The sequence below is a fragment of the Vicugna pacos genome, chromosome 14 (assembly GCF_048564905.1).
Source record: "Vicugna pacos chromosome 14, VicPac4, whole genome shotgun sequence".
In the NCBI taxonomy this organism is placed as follows: Eukaryota; Metazoa; Chordata; class Mammalia; order Artiodactyla; family Camelidae; genus Vicugna; species Vicugna pacos.
Window position 1 is genome coordinate 66,937,776 of NC_133000.1, and position 26,301 is coordinate 66,964,076.

The window sequence follows — 26,301 nt, forward strand, 5'->3', positions numbered from 1 at the left end:
TTTCTTCCTTTCTTTCTTCCTTTCTTTCTTCCTTCCTTCCTTCCTTCCTTTCTTTCTTCCTTCCTTCCTTCCTTCCTTCCTTCCTTTCTTTCTTTCTTTCTTTCTTTCTCTCTTTCCTTCCATCTTTCTTTCTTTCTTCCTTTCTTTCTTTCTTTCTTTTTCTTTCTTTCTTTTTCTTTCTTTCTTTCTTCCTTTCTTTCTTCCTTTCTTTCTTCCTTTCTTTCTTCCTTCCTTCCTTCCTTCCTTCCTTCCTTCCTTCCTTCCTTCCTTCCTTCCTTTCCTTTCTTTCTTTCTTTCTTTCTTTCTTTCTTTCTTTCTTTCTTTCTTTCTTTCTTTCTTTCTTTCTTTCTTTCTTTCTTTCTTTCTTTCTTTCTTTCTTTCTTTCTTTCTTTCTTTCTTTCATCTATCAATTTCCTTGTTTCCCTGTATGTGTGTGTGTTACGAACACTTAACATGAGATCAACCCTCTTAATTTTTTTAAAATACACAGCACAGTATTGTCAACTACAGGCAGTATGTTGCACAGGAACTCCAGAATTTATACATCTTCTGTATCAAACACAAGTCATTGCTCTCCTGATATTTTCCCAAAGGCTCTTGGACAGATCCTAGGTAACAAACAGGCATGCCTTTCCACAGAAGGCTCTGTAGATGCTGGACTCTCCCTCTGCTCTCTGGATGGCACTCCACAAGGGTTCCCAGAGGACAGTCCTTTGGGGCAACATGGCTTTGTCAGCTGTGACTTTGCAGGTCTTCAGAACAGGAGATTATTTTTATTGGAAGGCAATAAACACCAAACACTGTCATTATGATTTCTTCTCCTGGCCTTTTTTGGGGGCTTCTCTGAGGCACAACAGCCTTAGAAGCTGTATTTGTCAACACTGTAGGGAGAACCAAGCCACCTGTTGGTTTCAGTAAACTCGGGTTTGTTCTGTGAATACTGATGTTTTCCAAAGCTCTGTCCTGTCATTCAGAATGGCATTTTATTCTGCTTACTGTGATTAGTTTTTTTCAGGAGAGTTTTAAAAGTGTAATTGCTTTTGCAGTTTGAGGAAAAAAAGGGGCGCTAAGCATTCAGAGATGTCGATAATTGTTGAGCAGGTTTGAGAGGTTAAGAACACGAGGTTTTGGAAGGGGACAGTACGTACATTTAAATATATGAATTTGTTTCTTTCAAACCTTTACTAAAAAGGAGTTGCAACAATGTAGATAATAAAACTTGAATTTAAATGAATTTCCAAAGATAATGGAGAGAGTTCAAAGAAACCAAGGTGTTGATTGTTCATTGCAGGGTAAATTGGAGACAGTGGATTCAACTGTTTGTACATAAAGTGAAACATTCACAGGAATAAGTAGAGTTGGGGTTGATGGTCCGTTTATATTAAATAGTAGTAGGCACATACAGCTGCTATTATGATGTCTAACAAACCTAGACAATACTAACATATGTTAAAATAAGACTGTTCTACACCAAGTCCAAGAAGTGTGTTTGATGTAAGTCAGGCCCTTATCCCAGATAACTGGTTTTTCTTATAGCAAAGAAAAGATATGTATAGAGTAGCAGGATCTATCCACTTACCCCCTCATTCATTGATTCATTCTAAGATGTTTATTTGTGCCTATTTTGTACAAGGCACTGTTTTAGATACTCAGGGAATAGCTGTGAATAACAAGGTTCTGGTTTCATGAAGCTTATAATCTAGAGAAGGAGACAAACCATAAGGAAGCTGACAAGTAGTGATTTATATAATTAAATTTCACACAGTGAAATGTTCCATGAACATAAAAGGAAGAGTCAGAAGTTAGAGGGTGATTGGGAACAGTACTTAATATAATGAATATGCAAAGCACTTTAAAGGTATATTGGACACAAGAATGGTGGAGGCTAAGGGCCTACTTGAAGCAGCCTCTATTCCTGCTGGTGAGGAAGACATACGAGAGGACAAACTGATCATCTAGGAGAGGGGACAGCTCCAGGAGCAAGGTCCCTGAGCCAGTGGAGGCTGAGGGGAGCCGGGGAACATGGGGAGCTTGGCTCTCAAATGGGGCACAGATTGGTTATCCATTACAATGGGAAGGGAACCCTTGGCGGGTTTGAGTTGAGGTTGGTTACTGTGTTTTGTTTCAAAGAGCCCTGTCTTGCTGCAGTAAGACACTGGTTTGTGCACTTTTATATGTGTTGGTGGTGGGATATGGAGCAGGAAGGCTTTTGAAAAGGCCACTGCAGTCATCCAGATGAAAGACGGTAGAGAGCTGAGTAAGGGTGATGGTGGTGGAACTTGGGAGAAGTGGTTAGATTCCAAAAATATCTAGAAGGGATTGCTGACTAGATATGCTGGTAGGTAGGAAGATGGATGTGAGGAAAAGAAAGGAGTCCAAGGATCACCCTCAAGTTTTTAGCCTGTGCAATTGAAAAAAATTATATGCTGTCTACAGAAGTGAGAAACATTACAGGAGGAGTAGATGGCAGCAGAAATAAAAAGGATTTGTTTGTTGGATATTTTAAATCTGAGATGTTTGTTGCATATAGTAAAAGTATAAGCGCTGTGAAAAATGATTCTTAGAGGCAAGATAGCATAATGTTTCAAGGTCTATAAACCCTGGGTTCAGGCAGCTCAGGTTTCTCACTGTAAAATGAAGGTTACACTAGCACCCACCTCATTAAGTTATCATAAGGATTAAATAATAAACAAGTGTTAAGGCGTAAAATGTTGTCTAGCACATACTGAGCACCTCATACCTGTTGCAGACTTTTAGTGGTAGTATTGATATTACTAAGATGCTTCTGGGTTGATGGTTGACTCCACGAGAGAAGGTCTATGCAGACATGAAATTGACCAATCTCAATACCGAAGTATCAAGTGTGAGCCCATTAAAATTAAAATCCACACTGTGGTTTCCATAATCACTTTACTAATGAGCTTTGTGAGCAAATAATCTGAAACACACTAACTCTTCATTTTGTAGACATTTAGGAGTTGCTCTGTTAGGATGTGAGTACTTTGGACTTGCTGAGTGTGAAAGAATTCTTGTGCTTCACTGACATGTTACTAATCAAAATCGCCTGTAACTCTGAGTTTGTGAACTTCCTTTCTGTGAATTTTAAGTAGTTTTTTTTTTCACAAGGGGAGCCTTTTCTCTTGCAGGTTCTACACACCTCACCCTCGAATCTGTGTCCAGAGAGTACGTAGTTCATAGCAGCCTGCACTTGACTCTGTGTATCTCTACTGATGTTCGTTGGTGATTTAGGTTGAATGGATTCATGGAGCAAAAGTTCCTGAATAAATATTAAGATACCATTTGTTTTAGTAGATGTTTCTTTAAGTTTTCCGACATAAGTTATGTGGTGTCATAGGCTAGAATATTTATTAGGTTCTTTCTTATAAAGGTAATAGTTTGTAGAGTCAAGGATACTACTGAAGGTTTTCCTTTTGAAGTTATAAGATGATGTCACAGCATTCCAACTAAAAGTTCCAACATTTCAGGGCCCTATGCATCTATTTAGTTGCCTCATAATTGGTCCTCCTTATGAATTTTAAATATATAAAAATAACAAAATATTTTCTAAGTGTTCTCAAAATAGACAAGTTGATAAAGATCTTATTATGAAATGTACTTGGCCCCCTGAATGGTCATATACCCAGTACAAGCTCTGGTCTGGCTTGTTAGCTTATTTGCTTCAAACTAGAATGAGAGCCTACTGTCAAAAGAATCAATCAAAACATGATGACACGTGACTAAACCATCAGCATGACCCAGAGAAAAGCCTCAGTGCTGAACACAGCTTGACTCCATTCAGGTGCTTGTTAGGAGTACTTACAAATGGATTTACAATACCTGCTATAATCCACATTGTGAATGAGCCCTCTCTTGCTGCTCTGCTGAGACCAGAATGCATGTGCTCCTGTATGTGTTAGTGGGGGGCAGCGGATGTGGAGCAGGAAAGCCTTTGAAAGAAACCATTGCAATGGTCCAGGCAAGAGATACTGTTATGGGTTGACTTGTGTCCCCCAAAAATATATGTTGAAGACCTAACCCCCAGTGTTTCAGAATGTGACTTTATTTAGAAATAGCATTGTTGCAAATGTAGTTAGTTAAGGCAAGATGAAGTCACCCTGGAGTAGGGTAGGCCCCTGATCCAACGTGACTGGTGTTTTTATGAAGGAAGGAGAGGATACAGGAAAACTGAGACAGGGAGAAGACCATGTGATGAAGGCAGAGAAGGGAGCAATGCAGCCAGACGCCAAGAAGTGCAAGGATGGTCAGCTACACTCGAAAATGTGAGGGGCAAAGAAGGATTCCACCCAGAGTCTGAGAGGGAACAAGGCCCGTATGGCACCTTGGGGTCAGACTTCTAGCCTCAGAACTCTGAGAGAACGCACTTCTGTGTTTTAAGAGAACCATTCTATGATCTCTTGTTATGACAGCCCCAGGAAATTAATACAGCTATGAGAGCACTCATACAAGACAGCCCTTCAACAGTCATTCTTTACTGAGAGCAACTGCCCTTTAGACAAACTTTCAGAGAAATTTCAATGTAAATCACTGCTGTGTGCTCAAAAGGAATCAAATGTACAACGACCCAGAGCATCTATGGCGATACATAACCTTAAGCAATTTTATTATTAAAATCTATGACTTACACACCAGACACTGTGCTAGCTTTTACATACATTAGTTTATCTTTTCATCAAACCCCTGAGGCTTCTGTAATTATATATTTTTTTTTAACAGATGAGGGAGCTGAGGTTTAGAAAGGTTAAAAATCTTGCCCAGGGTCACAGAGCTAGACAAAGGGGCAGTGGAAAGCCAGGACTCAAGGTCAGTCTGATCTGAAGCCTAAACTCTCAGTCTCTGTCTATGAAGGCTTCACAATTACAGTTGTGAGGTGGGAAAGACACTGCAGGTTAATCTTCCTCTTTCCTCATCCACTGCTTCCTGCCCTCTCATGCCTGTTGGCCAATTCCAGACAATCGGCGGGGAGACGCAAGGGAAGGAAAGGTAGAAAGTAACATTTCTTCTCAGATACGGAATGAAGAAAGATTTCCGTAAGATCTAGAAGGCCATTCCACGTTGCTGCATCTTAGGATTTTCAGTTGACCCACAAGTTTGTTTGCAATGTGAAATATTTTTTTAGTTTCAGAACTTCACACTTTTAACCCATAAATCATGAAATGTATTTTTTTGTAGGGGGTTGGGGAGGGGTGATAATGGGCAAGAGTTATTTATTCTTTAAAAATAACTGGCCAAAATATTACTAGTGATGATTATATTTGTTGAGAAAGAGCAAACGTTTCCAGGATTCTATTTCTTGATTTGGTCACTGTGTGATGGGGTATCTGACAGAGCCCTGAACAATGGAGCTAACCCTCCCTTGCTGCTCTTCCAGCCCCAAAGAGGGGCTGTGGGGCAATGGGCTCTGGCTGTGAAGAGTGGATATCAATTTTGCCCTTGGTTTCACCTACTTTAGTGGGAAAGCAATTCATCTAAAACAGACTACTAAAATTATTCCCTTAGAAAATCTTTCACAAGACAATTCTAGGAAAATAAACCTTTCCATCATGTTTTTTTTTTTACATTTTTTATTGATTCATAATCATTTTACAGTGTTGTGTCAAATTCCAGTGTTCAGCACAATTTTTCAGTCATTCATGGACATATATACTCATTGTCACATTTTTTTCTCTGTGAGTTATCATAACATTTTGTGTATATTTCCCTGTGCTATACAGTGTAATCTTGTTTATCTTTTCTACAATTTTGAAACCCCAGTCTATCCCTTCCCACCCTCTACCCCCCCCCCCCCGGTAACCACAAGTCTGTATTCTCTGTCCATGAGTCTATTTCTGTCCTGTATTTATGCTTTGTTTTTGTTTGTTTTTGTTTTTTAGACTCCACATATGAGCGATCTCATATGGTATTTTTCTTTCTCTTTCTGGCTTACTTCACTTAGAATGACATTCTCTAGGATCATCCATGTTGCTGCAAATGGCATTATGTTGTCAGTTTTTATGGCTGAGTAGTATTCCATTGTATAAATATACCACCTCTTCTTTATCCAGTCACCTGTTGATGGACATTTAGGTTGTTTCCATGTTTTGGCTATTGTAAATAGTGCTGCTATGAACATTGGGGTGCAGGTGTCATCCTGAAGTAGATTTCCTTCTGGGTACAAGCCCAGGAGTGGGATTCCTGGGTCATATGGTAAGTCTATTCCTAGTCTTTTGAGGAATCTCCACACTGTTTTCCATAGTGGCTGCACCAAACTGCATTCCCACCAGCAGTGTAGGAGGGTTCCCCTTTCTCCACAGCCTCTCCAGCATTTGTCATTTTTGGATTTTTGAATGACGGCCATTCTGACTGGTGTGAGGTGATACCTCATTGTAGTTTTGATTTGCATTTCTCTGATAATTAGTGATATTGAACATTTTTTCATGTGCTTTTTGATCATTTGTATGTCTTCCTTGGAGAATTGCTTGTTTAGGTCTTCTGCCCATTTTTGGATTGGGTTGTTTATTTTTTTCTTATTGAGTCATATGAGCTGCTTATATATTTTGGAGATCAAGCCTTTGTCGGTTTCACTTGCAAAAATTTTCTCCCAGTCCGTAGGTTTTCTTCTTGTTTTATTTCTGGTTTCCTTTGCTCTGCAGAAGCTTGTAAGTTTCATTAGGTCCCATTTGTTTATTCTTGCTTTTATTTCTTCTAGGAGAAAATTTTTGAAATGTATGTCAGATAATGTTTTGCCTATGTTTTCCACTAGGAGGTTTATTGTATCTTGTCTTATGTTTAAGTCTTTAATCCATTTTGAGTTGATTTTTGTATATGGTGTAAGGGTGTGTTCTAGCTTCATTGTTTTACATGCTGCTGTCCAGTTTTCCCAACACCATTTGCTGAAGAGACTGTCTTTATTCCATTGTATATTCTTGCCTCCTTTGTCGAAGATGAGTTGACCAAAAGTTTGTGGGTTCATTTCTGGGCTCTCTATTCTGTTCCATTGGTCTATATGTCTGTTTTGGTACCAATACCATGCTGTCTTGATGACTGTAGCTCTATAGTATTGTCTGAAGTCTGGGAGAGTTATTCCTCCAGCCTCTTTCTTTCTCTTCAGTAATGCTTTAGCAATTCTAGGTCTTTGATGGTTCCATATAAATTTTATTATGATTTGTTCTAGTTCTGTGAAATATGTCCTGGGTAATTGGATAGGGATTGCATTAAATCTGTAGATTGCCTTGGGCAGTGTGACCATTTTAACAATATTGATTCTTCCAATCCAAGAGCATGGAATATCTTTCCATTTTTTAAAGTCTTCTTTAATTTCCTTCAGCAATGGTTTATAGTTTTCTGTGTATAATTCTTTCGCCTCCTTGGTTAGATTTATTCCCAGATATTTTATTACTTTGGGTGCTATTTTAAAGGGGATTGTTTCTTTACTTTCTTTTTCTGTTGATTTATCGTTAGTGTAAAGAAAGGCAACTGATTTTTGAACATTAATTTTGTAACCTGCTACCTTGCTGAATTCTTCGATCAGCTCTAGTAGCTTTTTTGTGGACCTTTTAGGGTTTTCTATATATAGTAACATGTCATCAGCATATAATGACACTTTTACCTCTTCTTTTCCAATTTGGATCCCTTTTATTTCTTTCTCTTGCCTGATTGCTGTGGCTAGGACTTCCAGGACTATATTCAATAGGAGTGGTGATAGTGGGCATCCTTGTCTTGTCCTGGATTTTAGTGGGAAGCTTTTGAGTTTTTCACCGTTGAGAACTATGCTGGCTATAGGTTTGTCATATATAGCTTTTATTATGTTGAGATATGTTCCCTCTATACCCACTTTGGCGAGAGTTTTTATCATAAATGGGTGTTGAATTTTATCAAATGCTTTTTCTGCATCGATTGAGATGATCATGTGGTTTTTGTCCTTTCTCTTGTTGATGTGATGTATTACATTGATTGATTTGCATATGTTGAACCAGCCTTGTGTCCCTGGGATGAACCCCCCACTTGGTCATGATGTATAATCTTTTTTATGTGTTGTTGGATTCTATTTGCTAAAATTTTGGTGAGGATTTTGGCATCTATGTTCATCAGTGATATTGGCCTATAATTCTCTTTTTTTGTAGTGTCTTTGCCTGGTTTTGGTATCAGGGTGATGGTGGCTTCATAGAATGAGTTTGGGAGTATTCCCTCCTTTTCAATCGTCTGGAAGAGTTTGAGAAGGACTGTTATGAGTTCTTCTTTGTATGTTTGGTAGAATTCCCCGGTGAAGCCATCCGGTCCTGGACTTTTATTTGTAGGGAGGTTTTTAATTGCTATTTCTATTTCCTTTCTAGTGATCGGATTGTTCGAGTGTTCAGTTTCTTCTTGATTCAGTTTTGGTGGACAGTATGTTTCCAGAAACTTGTCCATCTCCTCTAGGTTATCCAGTTTGGTTCCATATAGTTTTTCATAATATTCTCGTATGATATTCTGTATTTCTATTTTGTTTGTTGTAATTTCTCCATTTTCCTTTCTTATTTTGCTAATTTGTGCTGTCTCTTTTTTGTTCTTTGTGAGTTTGGCCAGAGGTTTGTCGATTTTATTTACTTTTTCAAAAAACCAGCTTTTGGTTTGGTTGATTTTTTCTATGGTCTTGTTAATCTCTATTGTATTTAATTCCTCTCTGATCTTTATTATTTCCTTCCTTCTGCTGCTTTTTGGGGCTTTTTGTTCTTCTTTTTCTAATTCATTCAGGTGGTGGGTTAACTTGTTTATTTGAGATTGTTCTTCTTTTTTGAGGAAGGCCTGTGTCGCTATAAACTTCCCTCTTAGCACTGCCTTTGCTGTGTCCCATAGGTTTTGAGTGGTTGTGCTTTCATTATCATTTGTCTCAAGGTATTTTTTAATTTCAGCTTTGATTTCCTCATTGATCCATTGTTTTTTCAATAACATATTATTTAATCTCCATGCTTTTCTTTTTTTTCTCCTTTGTTTCTCTGTTGTTGATTTCCAGTTTCATGGCATTGTGGTCAGTAAAGATGCTTGAGATAATTTCTATCTTCTTAAATTTGTTGAGGTTTCTTTTGTGTCCAAGTATATGATCGATCCTGGAAAATGTTCCATGTGCACTTGAAAAGAATGTATATTCTATTTTTGGGGGGTGTAAAGCTCTGAAAATATCCACCAAATCTAGTTTTTGTATTGTAGTATTTAATTTCTCTGTTGCCTTGTTTATTTTCTGTCTGGAAGATCTGTCTAGTGATGTTAATGCAGTGTTAAAATCTCCAACTATGACTGTATTCCCATCAACATCCCCCTTTATCTCTGTTAGTAATTCTTGTATGTACTTAGGTGCTCCTATATTGGGTGCATATATATTAACGAGTGTAATATCTTCATCTTGTATCACTCCTTTAATCATTATAAAATGTCCTTCTTTATCTTTCTTTATGGCCTTTGTTTTAAAGTCTATTTTGTCTGAAATCAGTACTGCAACACCTGCTTTTTTGGCTTTTCCATTTGCAATGGAATATCCTTTTCCATCCTTTCACTCTCAATCTATATGTGTCCTTCTCCCTAAAGTGGGTCTCTTGTATGCAGCATATTGAAGGTTCTTGCTTTATTATCCACTCTGCCACTCTATGTCTTTTGACTGGAGCATTTAGTCCATTAACATTTACAGTAATTAATGATAGATGTGTGTTTATTGCCATTTTGAACTTATCCTTGCAGTTGAATTGGTATATCCTCTTTGTTCCTTTCTTCTTCCTTTTGTGGTTTGGTAATTTTCCTTTGTATTATCATGGATTTTATTTAATTTTTGTGACTTCCTTGTAAATTTTTGACTTGTGGTTACCCTTTTTTGTAAATCTATTAACCTATACCCGTTTTTATTAAACTGATAACATGATCTCAAACCCATCCTACTGTTAAAAAAATTTTAAAAAGAAAGAAAAAAATATTCTATATTTCCCTGCCTCCCTCTCCCACTCTCAGTGATTTGTATGTCTTCTTTTATAATTTCGTGTTTTCTTTATTTGTAATTCATGAGTTATCACCTTTCCAGTTGTACGTTTCTCATTTCTGTAGCATCTTGCTGCTTTTCTATTTAGAATAGCCCTTTCAATATTTCTTTTAGCATGGGTTTAGTGTTGCTAAACTCCTGCAGCTTTTTTTTTTTGTCTGTGAAACTCTTTATTTCTCCTTCTATCCTAAAGGATAGACTTGCTGGATAAAGTATCCTAGGCTGCATCTTTTTTTCATTCAGGGCTTTGAATATATCTTGCCACTCCCTTCTGGCCTGTAGTGTTTGTGTAGAGAAATCAGCTGAGAGCCTTATGGGGGTTCCCTTGTAGTTCACTCTTTGCTTTTCTCTTGCTGCCTTTAGAATCATTTCTTTATCCTTGACTCTGGCCATCTTGATTATATGTCTTGGTGTGGGTCTATTTGGGTTCTTCCTGTTTGGGACCCTCTGAGCTTCCTGTACTTGTATATCTGATTCCTTCTTTAAGTTTGGGAAGTTTTCAGTCCTGATTTCTTCAAAAACTTTTTCAATCCCCTTTGATCCTTCTTCCCCTTCTGGGACCCCTATTATGCGAAGATTGGGATGCTTTATATTATCCCATAGGTCCCTATGCTATTATCATTATTTTTTATTTGCTTATCTTGTAGTTCTTCTGAATGGGTGCTTTCTGTTGCCCTGTCTTCTAGATCACTAATTCGTTCCTCTGCATTAACTAGTCGGCTTTGCACAGCTATTAGATCATTCCTCATCTCTGTCAACGAGTTTTCCCGTTTTGTTTGGCTCTTCTTTATAGCTTCAATTTCATTTTTGACATATTTTATTTCTCTAAGCACTATCTCTTTTAATTCCTTCAGCAATTTGATCACTCTTTTTTTGAAATCTTGATCTAGTAGGCTATCGATGTCTATTTCATTGAGCTTTCTTTCAGGGGATTCCTCTTGTTCTTTTAATTGGGAAAGGTTTCTCTGCTTCTTCATCTTGTTCATACCTCTCTGGCACTGTGGTTTATGGAGTATCAGTTGTCTATCCATCATGTTTTTAGTGGAGTTTATAGAGTTTTATGAATTCCATGGTTTCTCTTTGAAGCAAATCATTTACTGGCAAATTAATAATCACTGGGATGTATTTTAGGCTGTATACATTTAGTGAATCCTTTCATTGTGGCTCAAATTCACTTTATTGACTTAATTTGGCATCTCTGTAATGCGATATATTAATACTTTGTTGTGACAGTAGATAATGGTAACCTATAAAGCTTTGTGTCATTTGAAATCATGGCCCAACATTTTGGGAAAATGGAAACAGTAATATGTAGACACAGTCAATGATTCAGCTGTATAAAGTGGCTACTCAAATAATCGATATCTTTTAATATTAGAAAACCAGAAAAACAAAAGGAGAAACAAAAAACCCCTTCCGGACCTGGAAAGTATCATTTAGATCATCTGGTAGATCCAAGACACAGATATCTAAAACCCCCATTTAGAAGTGAGGTTACAAAAGCTCAGGGAGCCAAAGTGACTTGCCCAAGGTCATACTGGCAATTTTAACCTCTGTAACACAAAGCGAGATTTCATTTAGCAACTGGCTAATGGCAAACAGCCAGACATCACAAATGAGATTTTAGTATTATTGCCCAGTGGTTAAGAATTGACAGTCTAGGTTTAAATCCTTCTCCACCACTTTGGGCAATTTATTTACCTGCTCAGTGCCTCAGTTTCCTCCCTTGTAAAACGTGGTTGACAATACGACCTTCCTCATTGGGTTTACGCAAAAAGAATTTGGAAACTAGTGAAAGTCTTATATGCTTTTTATCCTATCTTCTGAACTGGTTAGTCTGAAGACACATTTATAGGTCAAAAGAGGGCATTTTTCAAGGATTTAAGAAATAAAGGTCACATTTCCATTGGCAATGTGGCTACTCCCTAGACGAAATATGCAGCCTACAATTATCATCTTAGTAGCACTTCCATAACACCTTGTTATTTTTTATAGTAGTCACAGATACTTTAATGATCAGGCCATATTTATTACACCTAATTTATTAATTAGGTGATAGAATGTCCCTGTAGAAATAAAGTTTTGCACATTTAAAAATATCTTGTGATACCTACATTCAGTTATGAACGATATCTAATTGAAAGAGAAACAGAGAGAACTCTTTTTTCAGCCTTCACTCGTCCTTTTTTTAACAACTGAAATAATTGTTCCCAGAGGTTGCTACCCTGTGAAGCCTGGGCTGTCAGCCTTTGATGTGTCTCTCACACGGTAAGATCAAATAGTTCCCATAATTGCACTTGGTAATTTTGGAGTCATTATTTTTGTTGTTAAGATTTTTCTCAAAAAAAAAAAATTCTAGGTCAACAAGTCATTATGTAATGAAAAAAAAGTAGCAGCATGATAAAAGTGGAGAAGGCATGAGAAAGTGTTAAGTTACCTTTGGTTCTGGATATTCTGAGCCTAAATGCACAGTCACACTAACGTAAGTTGAAAATGATCACTTTACATGTGTATTAAAGACCGCAATTTACAAACTGTGTCTAATTGAAGTGGATAATCTTAGTGGTCATACTGACGTTTAGAAAACAGTGATGTTAAGGAACCACTCTAATATTCACTTGAAAGACTTCATAAAAATAAAAGAAATACACTTGAGCTCAGGTTGGCTGGTAACAGGGATTTTCGGTGATATCATGAAATACTGTGCTAGTGGCATTTCCAGGTATTTGGGATTTTATCTTCGAATTATGTAAGTGCTACACAAAAGGAAAAGCTTGCATTTAAACACAATATTGTTTGCAAATGTGGCTCAATAATTTTGGGCTATTCAACTGTTACCTGATTTGCATATTGTCTTTTAATTCCTTTTGGGGTGCCCCACAATTCCTTGCAGGAATGCATGTTATAGCAGGATGTGTCTCATTCAGTAAGTTTTAAACGCAGACCTGTCTGAAGGCAGGTGGCTGAAGTAGATGATGTTCTCCAGTTCTCAGCAGCCTGGGGATCATAGATGACATTGACATTGCAGTCAGAGTCCATCTTTCGTGGCAGTTACTGAAACAAACTGCTGGATATATGGCCAAATGGGCTGAGGCAAAACATTCATTAGCATCCAGTGCAGTCATTTACTTGGCTGGACAGCACTGCATTCCCTGTAATCACTCCTATTTGGTCCCTGGTGACTCAAACTAAAGGACTTTTTTCCTGACCCATTTTATTTTGCATTTAATAGATAGATGTCCTGGTAACAAATATGCCCTAATTATTTTAGGTCTGGGTTCTTTTTGTGGAGCAAGAGGAGAGAAAACTAACTTTTATTTTTTAGCTGTAAGGCTAAACTTGGGGAAAACAAAACACTTGGCAGCTCTGAGTAATGCAAATTATTTCTGTGCATGGGGCCTTTACACTCTCTAGAGAATTTTATAGTGATGGAATTAAAATCCAGCAAATTTGTACTCTTTGACCAGCATTTTAATGTCTAGGAATTCACCCAAAGGCTGAATTATGTATGTACATAAAGATTTAATCACAAACGTGTTCACGGCTGTGTTATTTTTAATAGAGGGAAATGGAGGAAAAACTAAATGTCTCTTCAATTCACTTACTCTTTCAAAAATACATACTAAACCACTGCTCTGAGCCATTCACTGTTCTACTTGCTAACCAATGATAACTGAATCAAATAATAATGATATTTCTTGTAATGGAATGGTATGTAGCCATTCACGTGCTGTAGAACACTATCCAATCACATGGCAAGATGTTGACTGTGTATTAGTGAAAAAGTAAGTAATACACAGGGATATACCTTTGCATCTTTATATTTTCAAGTATACTATAATGAATCCATATTCCTTTTCTAATAAGAAAAACAAAATAATAGACTTTATTTCCATACAACTCACAAAAATACCAATCAAACTAAAAAATCGTGTGTCAGTTGATGATGATGGATCTTCTAAAGGAATGGATTAATTCAAGACATATTTATTGAGCTCCTACTGTGTACTGCCTTGTGCAGGATACTGGGAAGCAATGGTGTTGCCTTCAAGGAGCTTCAGGTATGGCCAGCTGCTCATGGGTGAGAGCGTTTGATGACTGCTGCAGGGTCTCCAGATGCACCCAGCGAAACCATCATGTGCCATGGTCTTGAAGGCAAAGGGTAGCATACTGCCCACTCCCTTTCACAAAAAACATCTGACTGTTCTGAGTATCATGCAGTGACTTGGGGACATCTTTTCTGCTTTCCTTCACTCTACTCAGACTTGATTTCATGATTGTAAACATTCTTGTGCTGTGGAGTTGTTCCAAACTATGTCTTTCTCAAAATTCCAGACACTGATACCTTCAGTTGCCGTGAAGCACTTAGAATAGCCCTGAGTGATACTGACAATGTTGTTTGGTGGTAGTAAAAGGGAGGAGCAGTGGGGGAAGGACAAGCAAAAAGCCCCAGCTCAGTCTTTGAGAGGCTGGCAAAAGTTAAGAATCAAGATCTGGTTCGGTCAGCCCACATCCATGCAGGCATCACCAGATACAAAAATGGAGAAGGTCCAACCTTGGGGAAGCTGGCCTGGGCCTGACTTTGGACGAATAGGCAACGAGAGTCAAGATCTTTCTGCTGCATGAGACCTTATGGAAAGTATGGCTTCCTAAAAGGGCAAGGGAGATTGGAAGCAAGACATTAGCCATGGAAGAGCCTAATTCTGCCTGTCTCTAAATATGACTATTGTGAGTCACCAGGAAACTTACATTTAATTAACAATTGAACTTGCCTGGCTTCTCTGATGCTTTCTGGGATGGACGCACCATAGAATCAGTCTGGTAAGAAAAAAAAAGTCCTTTACTAAACTCCAATTGAGGAAGAACTGCGTCTCTGGATTCTATGTTGTCTATTGCAGAACACATCATGTTAGGTTTTCCTCAAGCCTTCCTATAATTTTGCAGAGAAACTATCAACCTCAAGCATGCCAAGGGAGTGCCAAGAAATTTCTTCTCATGGAACAGAGGGCACTTTCTCTGATTCTGTTACTCTCATCTACATTAGTAAGCTTAGGCTTGGCTTCTCTTGCATACTAAACTGCTGAGTGATGGCCTCAAATTCTACCTGCCTGCAGCAGATAAAGCTGACAAATGTGTCTGATACTTTGGAGTAGAGCAGACAGAAGCAAGTACAAGCCAATATTAAAATGTATGCAACGTACTTAGATTAATCTACAGTCCAGTTCATGAAGGAAAACTAATTTTGTATCAGATGTGTAGTTTTTAGGAAATTTTTATGCAAGTTGCACTTTATGTACCTGGTGTAATAATTATAAACAAAGCATGCACACACACACACATTCACACACCCACTAACACACACACACACACACACACACACACACACACGGGTCCAGCAATTTTTGAGACCTACTGGGAACTATGCTTTTACTTTAGATTTAAATTTGTCTCCAATTTTGGAAGGCTTGAGGGTATCAAATTATTAAGATCTGACTGCCATGACTCTGGACTTAGTTTTTGGAGCTTACTGCATGCAATTAGAGCAACCATTAGGAGGATTCTGGTTGTACATGGGCAAAATGAGGTATAAAGTTGTGCGATATTTGATGAATTTCATCAATTTAAACAGTCAACTGGAATAATTTAGGCTAAAACATATTGTTTTTCATTAATTAAAGATTTGCAAGAGTCTGAATTTTCTGAATAATTGTTTTAACTGTCTTCAGGCTGTGTCTGTGTAAGTACCACTTCACATACAATTTGAAAAAGTCTTTAATTCTTCTATCGATTGTATTTTGCTTACAAGTTTGGTAGACATTTAAAATCAATACTTTTTTTTAAAGGTAAAAAGTTATCCAAATCATACTGACTGGCACACTGATTTACATTTTCAAGTGCAGGGCAAGGAACCCAGTTTCTGTAATTATTTTCCTGTTTCAAACCTACAAAAGCCAAAGAAAGAAAAGTCACTCGACTTCAGTAATTCAGCGTATACAGCATCAAACCTACTTTTTTTATTTTGGAGAGGCTCTGACTTTCCACTGGTGCTAATTACCCAGTTTCTGCTCTGTTGCCAGTAAGACGCTGGTTCAGGTTCAGGTTCCCTTTTCTGTTGCTTTAAAACTGAGGCTCTGACTCTGACCCCTCCAGCTGGGGATTCTGTCCTGCCAACACTCCTGAAAACATTGCCTCCTTAGTTGTTTTTATTCTCTGTGAAGCTGTTGATCTTTCCAGATCTGTGGATGTAGTTTGCATCTTCAATCTTGCTACCATGCAGTACCTGCTCCCCTCATAACACCTCTCCCTGCACCTTGGCCTCCCTGACACCAGCACTTGTCTGATATGCGCCCCCAGCTGAATGCCTGGGCCACCCTTCTAGCCTTTACCCCTGGGACATCTTCTTACCCGTCGATCCCAGCATTGCAGTTACTTTGACATTTTATTTTTTGTGGTCTGTCCTATATTAATTTCTTACAAGTAGGAAATGTGGAAATTCTCCTGATACCATTAATGTTCCTAATAAAGCAACCAAAAATGGCATAATTTTATCCATTCTTATAATACACTAAAAAAGTCATATACATTAGAGGACATCGACTAGGACTGATGGAATGACTTAAGAGTGATTGGTTTTAGTGAGAAGTAAGGAGTGGAAGAAAGGCTGAGCATAAGGTCCTGCCCAGATGTATCAGCTTTCTAAGGCTGCAGTAATGCCCCATAACGAACAACAACAAAACTATAGTTGATTCGGTGGGAACCAACAATAAAACACTGATTTGTGCTTAATTGATGGCTAGATGGCTTTCCTGCCTTTATCTGGCCTCTTTCACAGGCTGGGGCCTCAGCTAGGCAACTAAGACACATGTCTGCTTTATGTATCTTCTGCTTTGGCAGGGTAGCCCAAGCATGATGTCAAGGTGAAGGCAAAGGAGCAGAAGAGGCAGCCAAAATGTGTATGTCTCTGCTTATATGAATTTTGCTGCTGCCCCTTGGGCAAACCGAGCCACACTGCCAAGTATATGGTCAGTGAAGAAAAGCACTGCCAAAGGGAGACATGCAGTATTGGGCCATGCGTACAGCCGGTCTACACTAGATAAGGCAGGTGTGCGAGGGTGCTTCAGTGGATGGTTTCATGTAGTAGAAAAGGGATTGGGAAGAAGTACTGATCAGATGCTAAAAGGAACTGTGCAATCTTTTAACAGGATTCCCCAAGCCAAGTCATTTGATCATTCTTCATAATCTCCCAGAATTACGACTCTTACCACGTACAGCAGACATTCAGAAGGAAAACCCCTAAGTAGTCTGTCCCTATAGAGAAATTGTGGAATTCTTGACATTCAGGGGAATGTTTTCTATTATTACACAGCACCCTAATGCTTTGAAAAATAACGATAAACATTTACCTTTAAGAGCTCTGCTAAAGGTATTATTTGTCTTTTACACCCACTGGTCTTGGTCATTGCTCTGTTTAGAAACCCAAACCAAACCAAACCAAGTGAGTCTGACTAAAGCCAGCATCTGTTGTCTTTGCGTCCTGGGAACCTGACACCAGGACCCAATTCCATTTGCTACCAATGCATGACTGGTTCTAAGCCACTTGTGATGTGTGTGGTTTCAAAGCCTCGTCTTCCTCCCAGTAGCTGATCCTCTCTTCTTCTGCTCTCCTAGCGGCCTCCTAGGGTTTCCCTGCAGTCTCTGACATCCCTTTCCTGAACATTCCACTGCAGTTCCCTTTCCTGAAACCACTTTCTTCAAGGCAAGGTGCTGTGCTCACTTTTACCATTTCCTCACTCACCAGTATCTGTCTGTCACACTCTCACATTCCTGAAGGTTTATGCTTTTGTTAGGATGCTAATAAACAAAAGGGCTACCACATAGCAGTGATGTTTAAAAGGAGGCCTTTAATGATTTACAACAGCTTAACTTATTTTGGGTTTTATGGTGCTATTGGAGAAAACACTCTGGGTTGACTAACATATAAATGTATCTTTGTAATTTTAAAATATTATGTATTAATGTTAGATAATTAAAAGATGAAAAAGCTATGAAGAATAAAACCACTCATAACCTTACAAACCAGGGATTGAGTGCTCAAATTTTTTCCCCTTATTTTAGCATTCATACGTATATGTGTGTATCAGTCAAACTGGATGAAACTGCCAATATTCAATTGTTTTTGAGCTACGAAAACAGTAGTTTCTTATGTTTCAACTTTATATTTGTGATCATTCCCTCTTCTAGTAAGCGTTCTCCTGAGAACAGAAATAAGATGGTCTGTCTGTCTATCTGTCTGTCTATCTATCTATCTATCTATCTATCTATCTATCTATCTATCTATCTATCTATCTTTAATGAAGAGAGTGAGAAAGAGAGAAAGAGAAAGAGAGAGAGATGGGGGGACATTTTTTAATCTCATGTGATTGTGGGTCTGAAGTCTGAAATCTGTAGAGCAGGCCAGCTGGCTGGAAGGTGAGGGAAAAGTAGACATTACTTTCTCGAGTCTGAAATCTGCAGAATTTATATGTTGTAAGCTTTAGGCAAAACTGCTTCTTCTTTAGGAAGCCTCAGTCTTTGCTCTTAAGGCCTTTAATCAACTGAACGAGGCCCACCTGCATTATGGAGGGTGATCTGCTTTACTCAAAGGCTATTGAATTAAGTGTTAATTACATCTAAGAAATATGTTCCCAGCAACATCTACACTGGTGTTTGACCAACCAACTGGGCACAACAGCCTAGCCAAGTTGACACATAAAATTAACATCACATTCCTTATAATCTGGTTTTTACTGTTCTAAATAAATGTCAATAACTATATCCTTGTAAATAGGTCTCTGTCTACATCTTTGATGAGTCTACTAAATTTGCCAAAAAAAGAAATTACCTGTTCCCGTATCAAAAACATGTATTCTCCTAACTGTGAGGCTACTGGGACATCTGGAGTAATCTCTCTCTATAGGCATGGGTTCCAGCTCATGGGACTTGCACTCTGCCTCTCTCTCTCTAGCTGTTTTCCGCACAGTCATTTACGGAATCGCACCTAATCGTGGAACCAGGGCATTCAAGAACGGATGCTGATTCAGAGGCTGATTGTCTGAGGATGAGTTGATACAATACCTCTTGGTGACAGAGGCTGCTTGCATAGCCTTCAGCTTATTTTACTGCTTTGGAGAACAAAAAGTTTGTACCAGACAAAATAATTTATATTCATTATTTCATTTGTTTCTCACCAGAGACATGAAGTAGATACTGTTATTCTACCCACTTTGTTAGAGAAACTAGGACTTGAAGAAGAGCAACTTGGCTGTTGGATATGAATGTACTGGTCCAAGTGGTAATGCAATACCATTAGTCTTTCCATTGCCAGAAAGTAGAGAGGTGGTGAAACCAGCTTCAGCCAAACTTCTGGGAGCTGGAGATACCAAGACTGGATATTCTTATTTCATCGTGGAGTCACAAACTGACATACAAGGTGGACAGCTGTGATGACCAGAGCCCAGAGTTCTGAGGAAGTGTGCATTCTGGTTATTTACTGAATACTTAGACGTCATCCTATTCTGTCATTGGGCAAAGACCTGGAGGTGTTCCTGACTGAAAGACCAACATATGGGGAAAAAGACAGGGTGTAGTTACCATAATAGAAGTCAATAATGGCAAAAGCCAAGCTTATGAGTGGATATGTAAATGACTCGTGCGTGTGTGTACATGTTATAATTCTGAAGCAAGACTGTAAAAGCATAAAGAATAAATTATAGAATTATAGCATATTAGCTCAGGAAGAGACCTTGAAGTTATCTAACATATCCCCCTCAATTTTCAGATGTGGAAACTGATGCCTGAAGAGACCAAGCGTTCAAGGTCTCTCAGTCAGTTCTACCCACTATTGTGTTGATATAAAATGGTAATTTTATGCTGAGTATGACTTCTGTGAACACATATCTTTGAATTTTGCTAGACGGCATCATTTTAAAATTTACTTTATTGTTCACTCTGAATCTATCTATGTGTTTTAGATACTCATATTTCAGGACCCAAACTATATCTCTAGCTCCTATAAGTCACCCTCAGCAGTGGTACAAAGGTTCCTAGTGAGATGATTTGTTCCAAAAGTTTTTGGTATGGGAAATATGTTCACCATAACTATGATTGAATGTCCTTGTTTCCAGGCTAATGGAGAAAGAAGACTCATAATTTTCTCTCTCCAGGTGTTTTTGCTATGATGATGACACATTTAGCCTTGCTCTCCTTGGCTTCCTCCACCCCCTCCCTCTCTGGCTTTGCACTTTTTCTACTAGAGGGACTCTGCTGATCCCTATTGAATTGATGACCAGAAACTGAGTGGGTACATTAGTGAGTGAGGTTGAGAAACACAGGCATTAAAGTTACTACAGAGAGGACAGGACTACAATGTGAGCATCATTAATTCACATGTGTACAAGGCATTAAATCTGGAAATTGAATCTAGAGTGTTCCAGCTGACATCCTCACATAGCTCTGAGCTTCTCCCTGGGTGGTGGGTGTGGGATTGAAATTCACTTTAGAAGTCAATACTGTGTCAATTATCTCTTGGAACAGAGAATCAAACATGAGAAGGTGTTTTCCTTAGGAGGAACCACAATTCTAGCATCACGTTCTTCTAGGGATGTACAGATGTTTACAGTTACTACACAGTTGTACTAAGAACTTCTGGGTGACTTGTGTTAAGTCCACTTCTGGATAAACTGAGTCCCACGGTAACTGTCTAGTATGTTATGAGCTACGCAGTAGGTTGTGGGGCCAACTGCAGGACTGCAGCACCACATCTTTGAAATCTCTCCTTGTCCTGTTTCCTAGGAAAAATCACCTTCCACACAGAACAACAGCAGCAGGGGAAGGCATGCTGCTGCAGGAAGTGGTCAGAATAGCCTCCCCAGGATGAATGGGGCCACTGAAAGAATCCATCACTACTATATTGAACTCTTTCTTCATTAGAGCTGGGCCAGTGGCAGATGGTGCTCTTCCAATAACATGGCCTCAGAGTTGGAGAGTAGGTTTTCTATAGGAGTGAGAGATCTGTAATCAAGGAAATCATTTATCTTTCTTCTTCCCTGGAAGCTCTGTACCATTTAGTTACAGGACTGGTAGTTTATCTTGGGCAATTCTCATTCCTTCCTCACGGAACAGCTTAATCCAGGATTGTTTTCACAACTTCCAGGCCGTGGCAGGCTCTGGAGATTTTGCACAACGGGCTTAAACTACATGTGAATGAAATTTCTTGGCTGGTGTCCTATTAATGAGACCCAGCGGTATAAAGTTCCTAAACCACTAAAGGTAATCATCACATTTCTCCTGTTCCTCCAAGATCAGTCGCTAATCCTGCCAGCTCAAAATTAAGGAGACAGGGGAGATCATATATCTCATCACACAGAAGAGAAAATATAACATCAACTGCAAGGGGGGAAGTGGAAAGCAAGGGGTTGCGGTTATGGTTCCATTGGGAAGGTGGCATGTTTGGAGGAAGATGCAAACCATTGCCCCAAGGTTACTCCTCTTATCAGAATCTTCTTTCTATTGATTAGCAAGGCGATGAATGAGGTCAAGGTCAATAAGATGAACCTTGGGTGACCTAGTTTGCAGCTCTGACTTCACCCAGCTTGTCATAAATGGTGCCGTCTGACGTGGTAGACATGAATGGACCTATTGAAATCTAGCTTTACATTAGAAAAACGATCCAAAACAACTGCTCTGTTAGAGCAAATTTTTGTACAAAAAACAACCCATGTTCTGTTTTGGGATTTAGTTGGACCTGAGTGATGGACGAATGTTATTTCCCTCAACAGTCAATAGCCCCGGTTTTTATTCACTAATCTGCCTTTCTGGCGTCATGATGTTGAGTAAGCCACTTGAGTTCTTGGAGCCGCCATCTTTTCAACTGAAATATGGAAACAGTTAAACAAGATAAGTGTATGAAAATCACTTAGTGCACTTTTTTTTTCGTACATAGAAGCTCTTAACTACCCAGCTTACAGGTTCTTAGGGGGATTGAATGGACTGCTATATTAAAGTGTTTTACAAATGTAAATCCGTACACATATGTAAGCTATTAATGTTGCTGCCTCCTCTCTGGACGCGTGTGCCCATGTGCAGGTGTGTGCATGCATATGCATGAGGGAGGGAGGCAGCATGCACATCTCTGTGTATTTGTCTGCCTAGTTTCTGCTTCTATGTATGGGAGTGCTTAATGCAATGTGAAAAAGCAAGCAATGCCATATCTAATATTTTTGAATAATCAATTTCGTTTAAACCACAGGGTCGCAGGAGAATTACATCAGCCTCCTGGAGGCTGCAGTGTGGCTCTGGGTGAGATTGGATCTGCCACTCTCAACCTCCAAGCTGAGTGAAGGCTCGCACGTGTTTTAATGGGTTTCCATGGCGGGTTGACCTTTCCAGTACATAGGTGAGCCGACTCGAGTTCCTGGATCTGGAACCTTCTGAGGCGTGCGTGGCCCGGAGGGTAGAAGGTATTTTCTAATCAATAACACTTCAAGTCAGCAAAAACCTACATAAGTTCAATTTTGCAAAATCTTGTAACACTTTGTGACAAAGTCATTTATGAATGTTCTTTAGCATTTAAAAGGCTCTTTGTATACTCTGTTGGAATTCCAAGCAATGAATTTTGCTTGATTTTTAAAGGGGAGAAAAGTCCTCCATTTAATTTTTAAAGGAGTGCATGAATACATTTCATTCGGCTTTAGTTGGCAACATCTGTTGTTTATTTCAGAGTTGGAATCATGAAATGTTAGATCTCCCCGGGGCCTCAGGGACTTTTGAGTCCAGTGGCTTTTGAACTGGGCTTTGCAGAGCCCTCCGGCATCTCTCGGGGTGCCTCTGGGATCTCCAGAGGCAGGGATAGAGGAGTTTACTGATTGGCAGGACTCCATGAACACCAGTCCATTCAACCGAGGCAGCATCATTTTTAAAGATTCATATATTACAGCTCATTGTCTAATTTTGCTTTAAAACCTTGTTTCATTTAGAAAGTTGGAGAACCACCAATCCACTCCAAAGCCTCCATTTCACAACTGAGGATGCAGGGCTTTAGGAGAGGTACTTGCTGCTTAAGATCACACATTTAATAAATGGATAAGTAGAGCCCGGGTCTAGGGGTCCTTACCTCAGCACTACCTCACCCAGGTGCGAGTGCTAGGAGGAAGCTGAGCAAGCAATACTCCTTCCGTGCAGGTGGGATGGGCGGGGCTTCTGCATCCTGTACGGATTCGCTCATTGATTCACTCATCCAGCAAACCTTACGGGGCCACGGGGTCTTAGGGGATAAGAAGGCCCTGATTCTCACTTTCAGGAAGCAGCAGAGTCAGAGATTGTAGAAGCACTTCCTTACCACACACAGGACAAGCTTCAAGATCAACATAAAGCCTAAGAGTGTTTTAAAGGTTGCGGTGCTTTGCTACGATGAAGCAGAATTGTTCACCTTCTGCCCCTTGCCCACCCTGAGGAGAGAATGGACCTTGACAGGTTCAAGGACCTGACAGGGAGGCTGGTGGGGTCGGGAGAGAGCGGCAGCAGGGGAGGTGAAGGGTGCAGGCAGGGCCAGATCTCGTGTCACTTTATAAGACTCAGTGAGGTGTTTTGATCTGATTGTAAATACAACAGAGAACAACTGAGAGGTCACAAACAAGGGGATGACACTGCTTCTCTTGCAAAGTGAGACACTACTGGTATGGAGAGGAGAGTATGGTCAGCAGTGGAAACCAGGACTTGGGAAAGCGGATCTTACAATCATGCAGCTGAGGCGCTGGCTGGGTGTAGTGCAGTGGCTGAATGTAAATTAGGGAAGGTGGGCAGATTCAAGATAAAAATTTAAATAAAACAATAAAGCTTCATAATAATTAGATATGCAAAGTGGGGAATCAAAGTTGGATTGGAGTTTCTTGGTTTGAGCAACTGGGTGATTGTTTGCACCTTGAGAATTTGGCAAATACCAGGGGAAGGACAACTTTGGTCATGATAATTTTTAGATGCCTGCTGGATATTCAGCTGGAGACAACACATTAGGAACCTGGAGTTAAGAGTCCGGATTCAAGGGGTGGAGTTATCCATCTTAAGGCTGTGTCGTAGTTAAAGCTATTGGTCTGTATGAAAATCATCAATTCTAGGAGAATAGAGAAGAGGGCCCCAGACAATCCCCAAATACTAAGCATTTAGGAGTTAAATAGATGGAGAACAGCAACTGAGAAGGAGGAAAACCAAGGCAGTGTGTATCCCCAGAAGTGAAGGTCAATGGCTGTCGATGTATCAACTCTGAAGTGTCTGCTGTAGTGCCTGGACCTAGGAGATATTCAGCTAGTGGTATGATAACTGGTACAGTAGTTCAAAGAAGCAATAAGAGAGAACCACCATTTTTTAAAGAGCACTAAATGAGCCCAGAGGTTGCTAACACATGACGTGTGGATCTCATCAAGTGTTAGAAATTCCAGTTTCCCCTAATAGGAACTCAAACGCACAGAGATTTCACTCCATATACTTTCTCTTCAGTCACAAGAAGTTTTAGCTTTAGTATGCATGAATTTTGAGATGAGATTTGCTGATGAAAATAATTTGAAAACGAGGCAACTGGGTGCTGCATATTTCAGAAGAAAGTAAAGCAGGAAGTGTGTAAAAGTGGGAGATGCTGAGATGCAGCCTGGGATAACCAAGGAGATGCTGGATGCTGAGGATGGGAGGAGGGCCTTGAAACTGCTGGGAGGAGGAGGAAACTTGCAGATGCGTAAGAACTGCTGACATGATCTGGGTTGAGACCTCTGCTCTGTGCCGATGCTCAAAGGCATAAAGGTAAAAGTATCAGTGCTGCGTAGTTTCAAGAAAGGTAAACGCCCCGCTCCTCCCATTTTTCAAGTATTTAAATGATTTTGTACTTGGAAATATAGTAGAATACAGGGAATAGAAGAAACAATTCTAGACATCTAAACTCAGGAAGGCACTGGGAATTTGGGTGGAGTGGTAGCAAAGAAGTTCATGGCCAATGCAAATTATCCAGAATAAAAGAATATATTATTGGAGCTATAAAGGATAAAAATACTGAAAATTTCCTAGGAAACAAAGCATAATGCCTAGAAAGTTCTGTTATATTTGTTTAGTTTAAGAATGTTTAAGAATGTTCAGTTCATTGAATGTGCATGCTCAATGCTTGGCACAGAGTATATAGTGTTGACCAAGTCCAGCAAGCTCTCTCTCCTCGTGGATGCTGCCTCTGGTAGGGTAGACATTGATTAAATCACCCACACAAATGTGATATGCAAATTGTAATTTGTGATAATGGTATAAAGGATCGTAACAGAGAACTAAGAGGAAATAGTACGGGAAGCAGTTTAGATTGGAGGGGCCAGGGGAGAAGTGACATTTAAGATAAGAATCGGCAAACTTGAGCTTCGTGCCAGGTTGAGCGCATGAGTCCTTACAGGCACCCACACTGCTTCCTTTGGCCTCTCATGGCATCAACCTGCCATTCGGTCTGCTCTGAAATTGTCTCCACTGAAATCCCTCTGCTGGAGGTAAACAAACAGAGCTCCTGGAACATAGTGATGTTCAATGAGGATGACTGAGGAAGCAAATGAATCAATGGACGAACGAATAGCCTTCAAGAAACTGCTGTTTGTACGCACTCTGTAGCCTGGGTGTGGAGTGAGTGTCTGTGGTTGCCTCTAGCCCTCTTCCAAGCACACGTGAGCGCCGAATAATGCACCGTCAGCACAACCCCTCTGACTAAGTTACCAGGTCGTCTCATTTTCACTTGCAGAAAGCAGACAAAAAGGCCTGCTGGGCTTCCCTCCTGGCCAGCGGCACACCATCACCAGGGCCACCACCAGTTACGTCGCCCGGTGGTGACAGTGAGCAGTGTCTCTCCAGGTGGTTACTGTCTATTGGTTAGTAAGGCAGATGCTTTCAAGATTCCTTTGTGCCAATTTGTGCATATCTATAAGTTAATGCAAGTGTTTTTTCCCTAAATCACAAAGGAGAAAAGTAATGCAGATTTAGATGGTACTTGTTCATATGATCTCCTTATTTAACGTACTAGCCTCTCCAGCATTTTAAATAGAGGCAATTTTTCAGTGAGAACATAATTTTCCAATATGTTTGTTCAGAGTAGTCTGAGGCACGTATTCCTGCGAGGTATACAAACTTCTATATTTTCATACTCTTAAGAACTTACTGGCCTCATTTCTTCCCCTAGCAGGAATTACTCTCCTCTGAGTTTTCAGACACGGCTAAAATGTTTTATTTACCTTTTTTATAATGACTTTAGTGAG

General features: G+C 39.5%; 1 protein-coding gene across 11 annotated transcripts in view; it reads right to left on the bottom strand.

Moving 5' to 3' along the window:
• The window catches only part of LOC102529502 (uncharacterized), a 208,564-nt gene that overhangs the window by 38,520 nt on the left and 143,743 nt on the right, over positions 1-26,301 (bottom strand). Inside the window, exon 4 of one of the 11 annotated variants that reach the window (XR_012080100.1) lies at positions 17,882-21,908. The exons of the other annotated variants lie outside the window; for them this stretch is intronic. The gene's annotated coding sequence lies outside the window, so the exon portion shown is untranslated. Of the gene's footprint in view, positions 1-17,881; positions 21,909-26,301 lie in introns of those variants that run through there. 11 annotated transcript variants of the gene reach the window in all.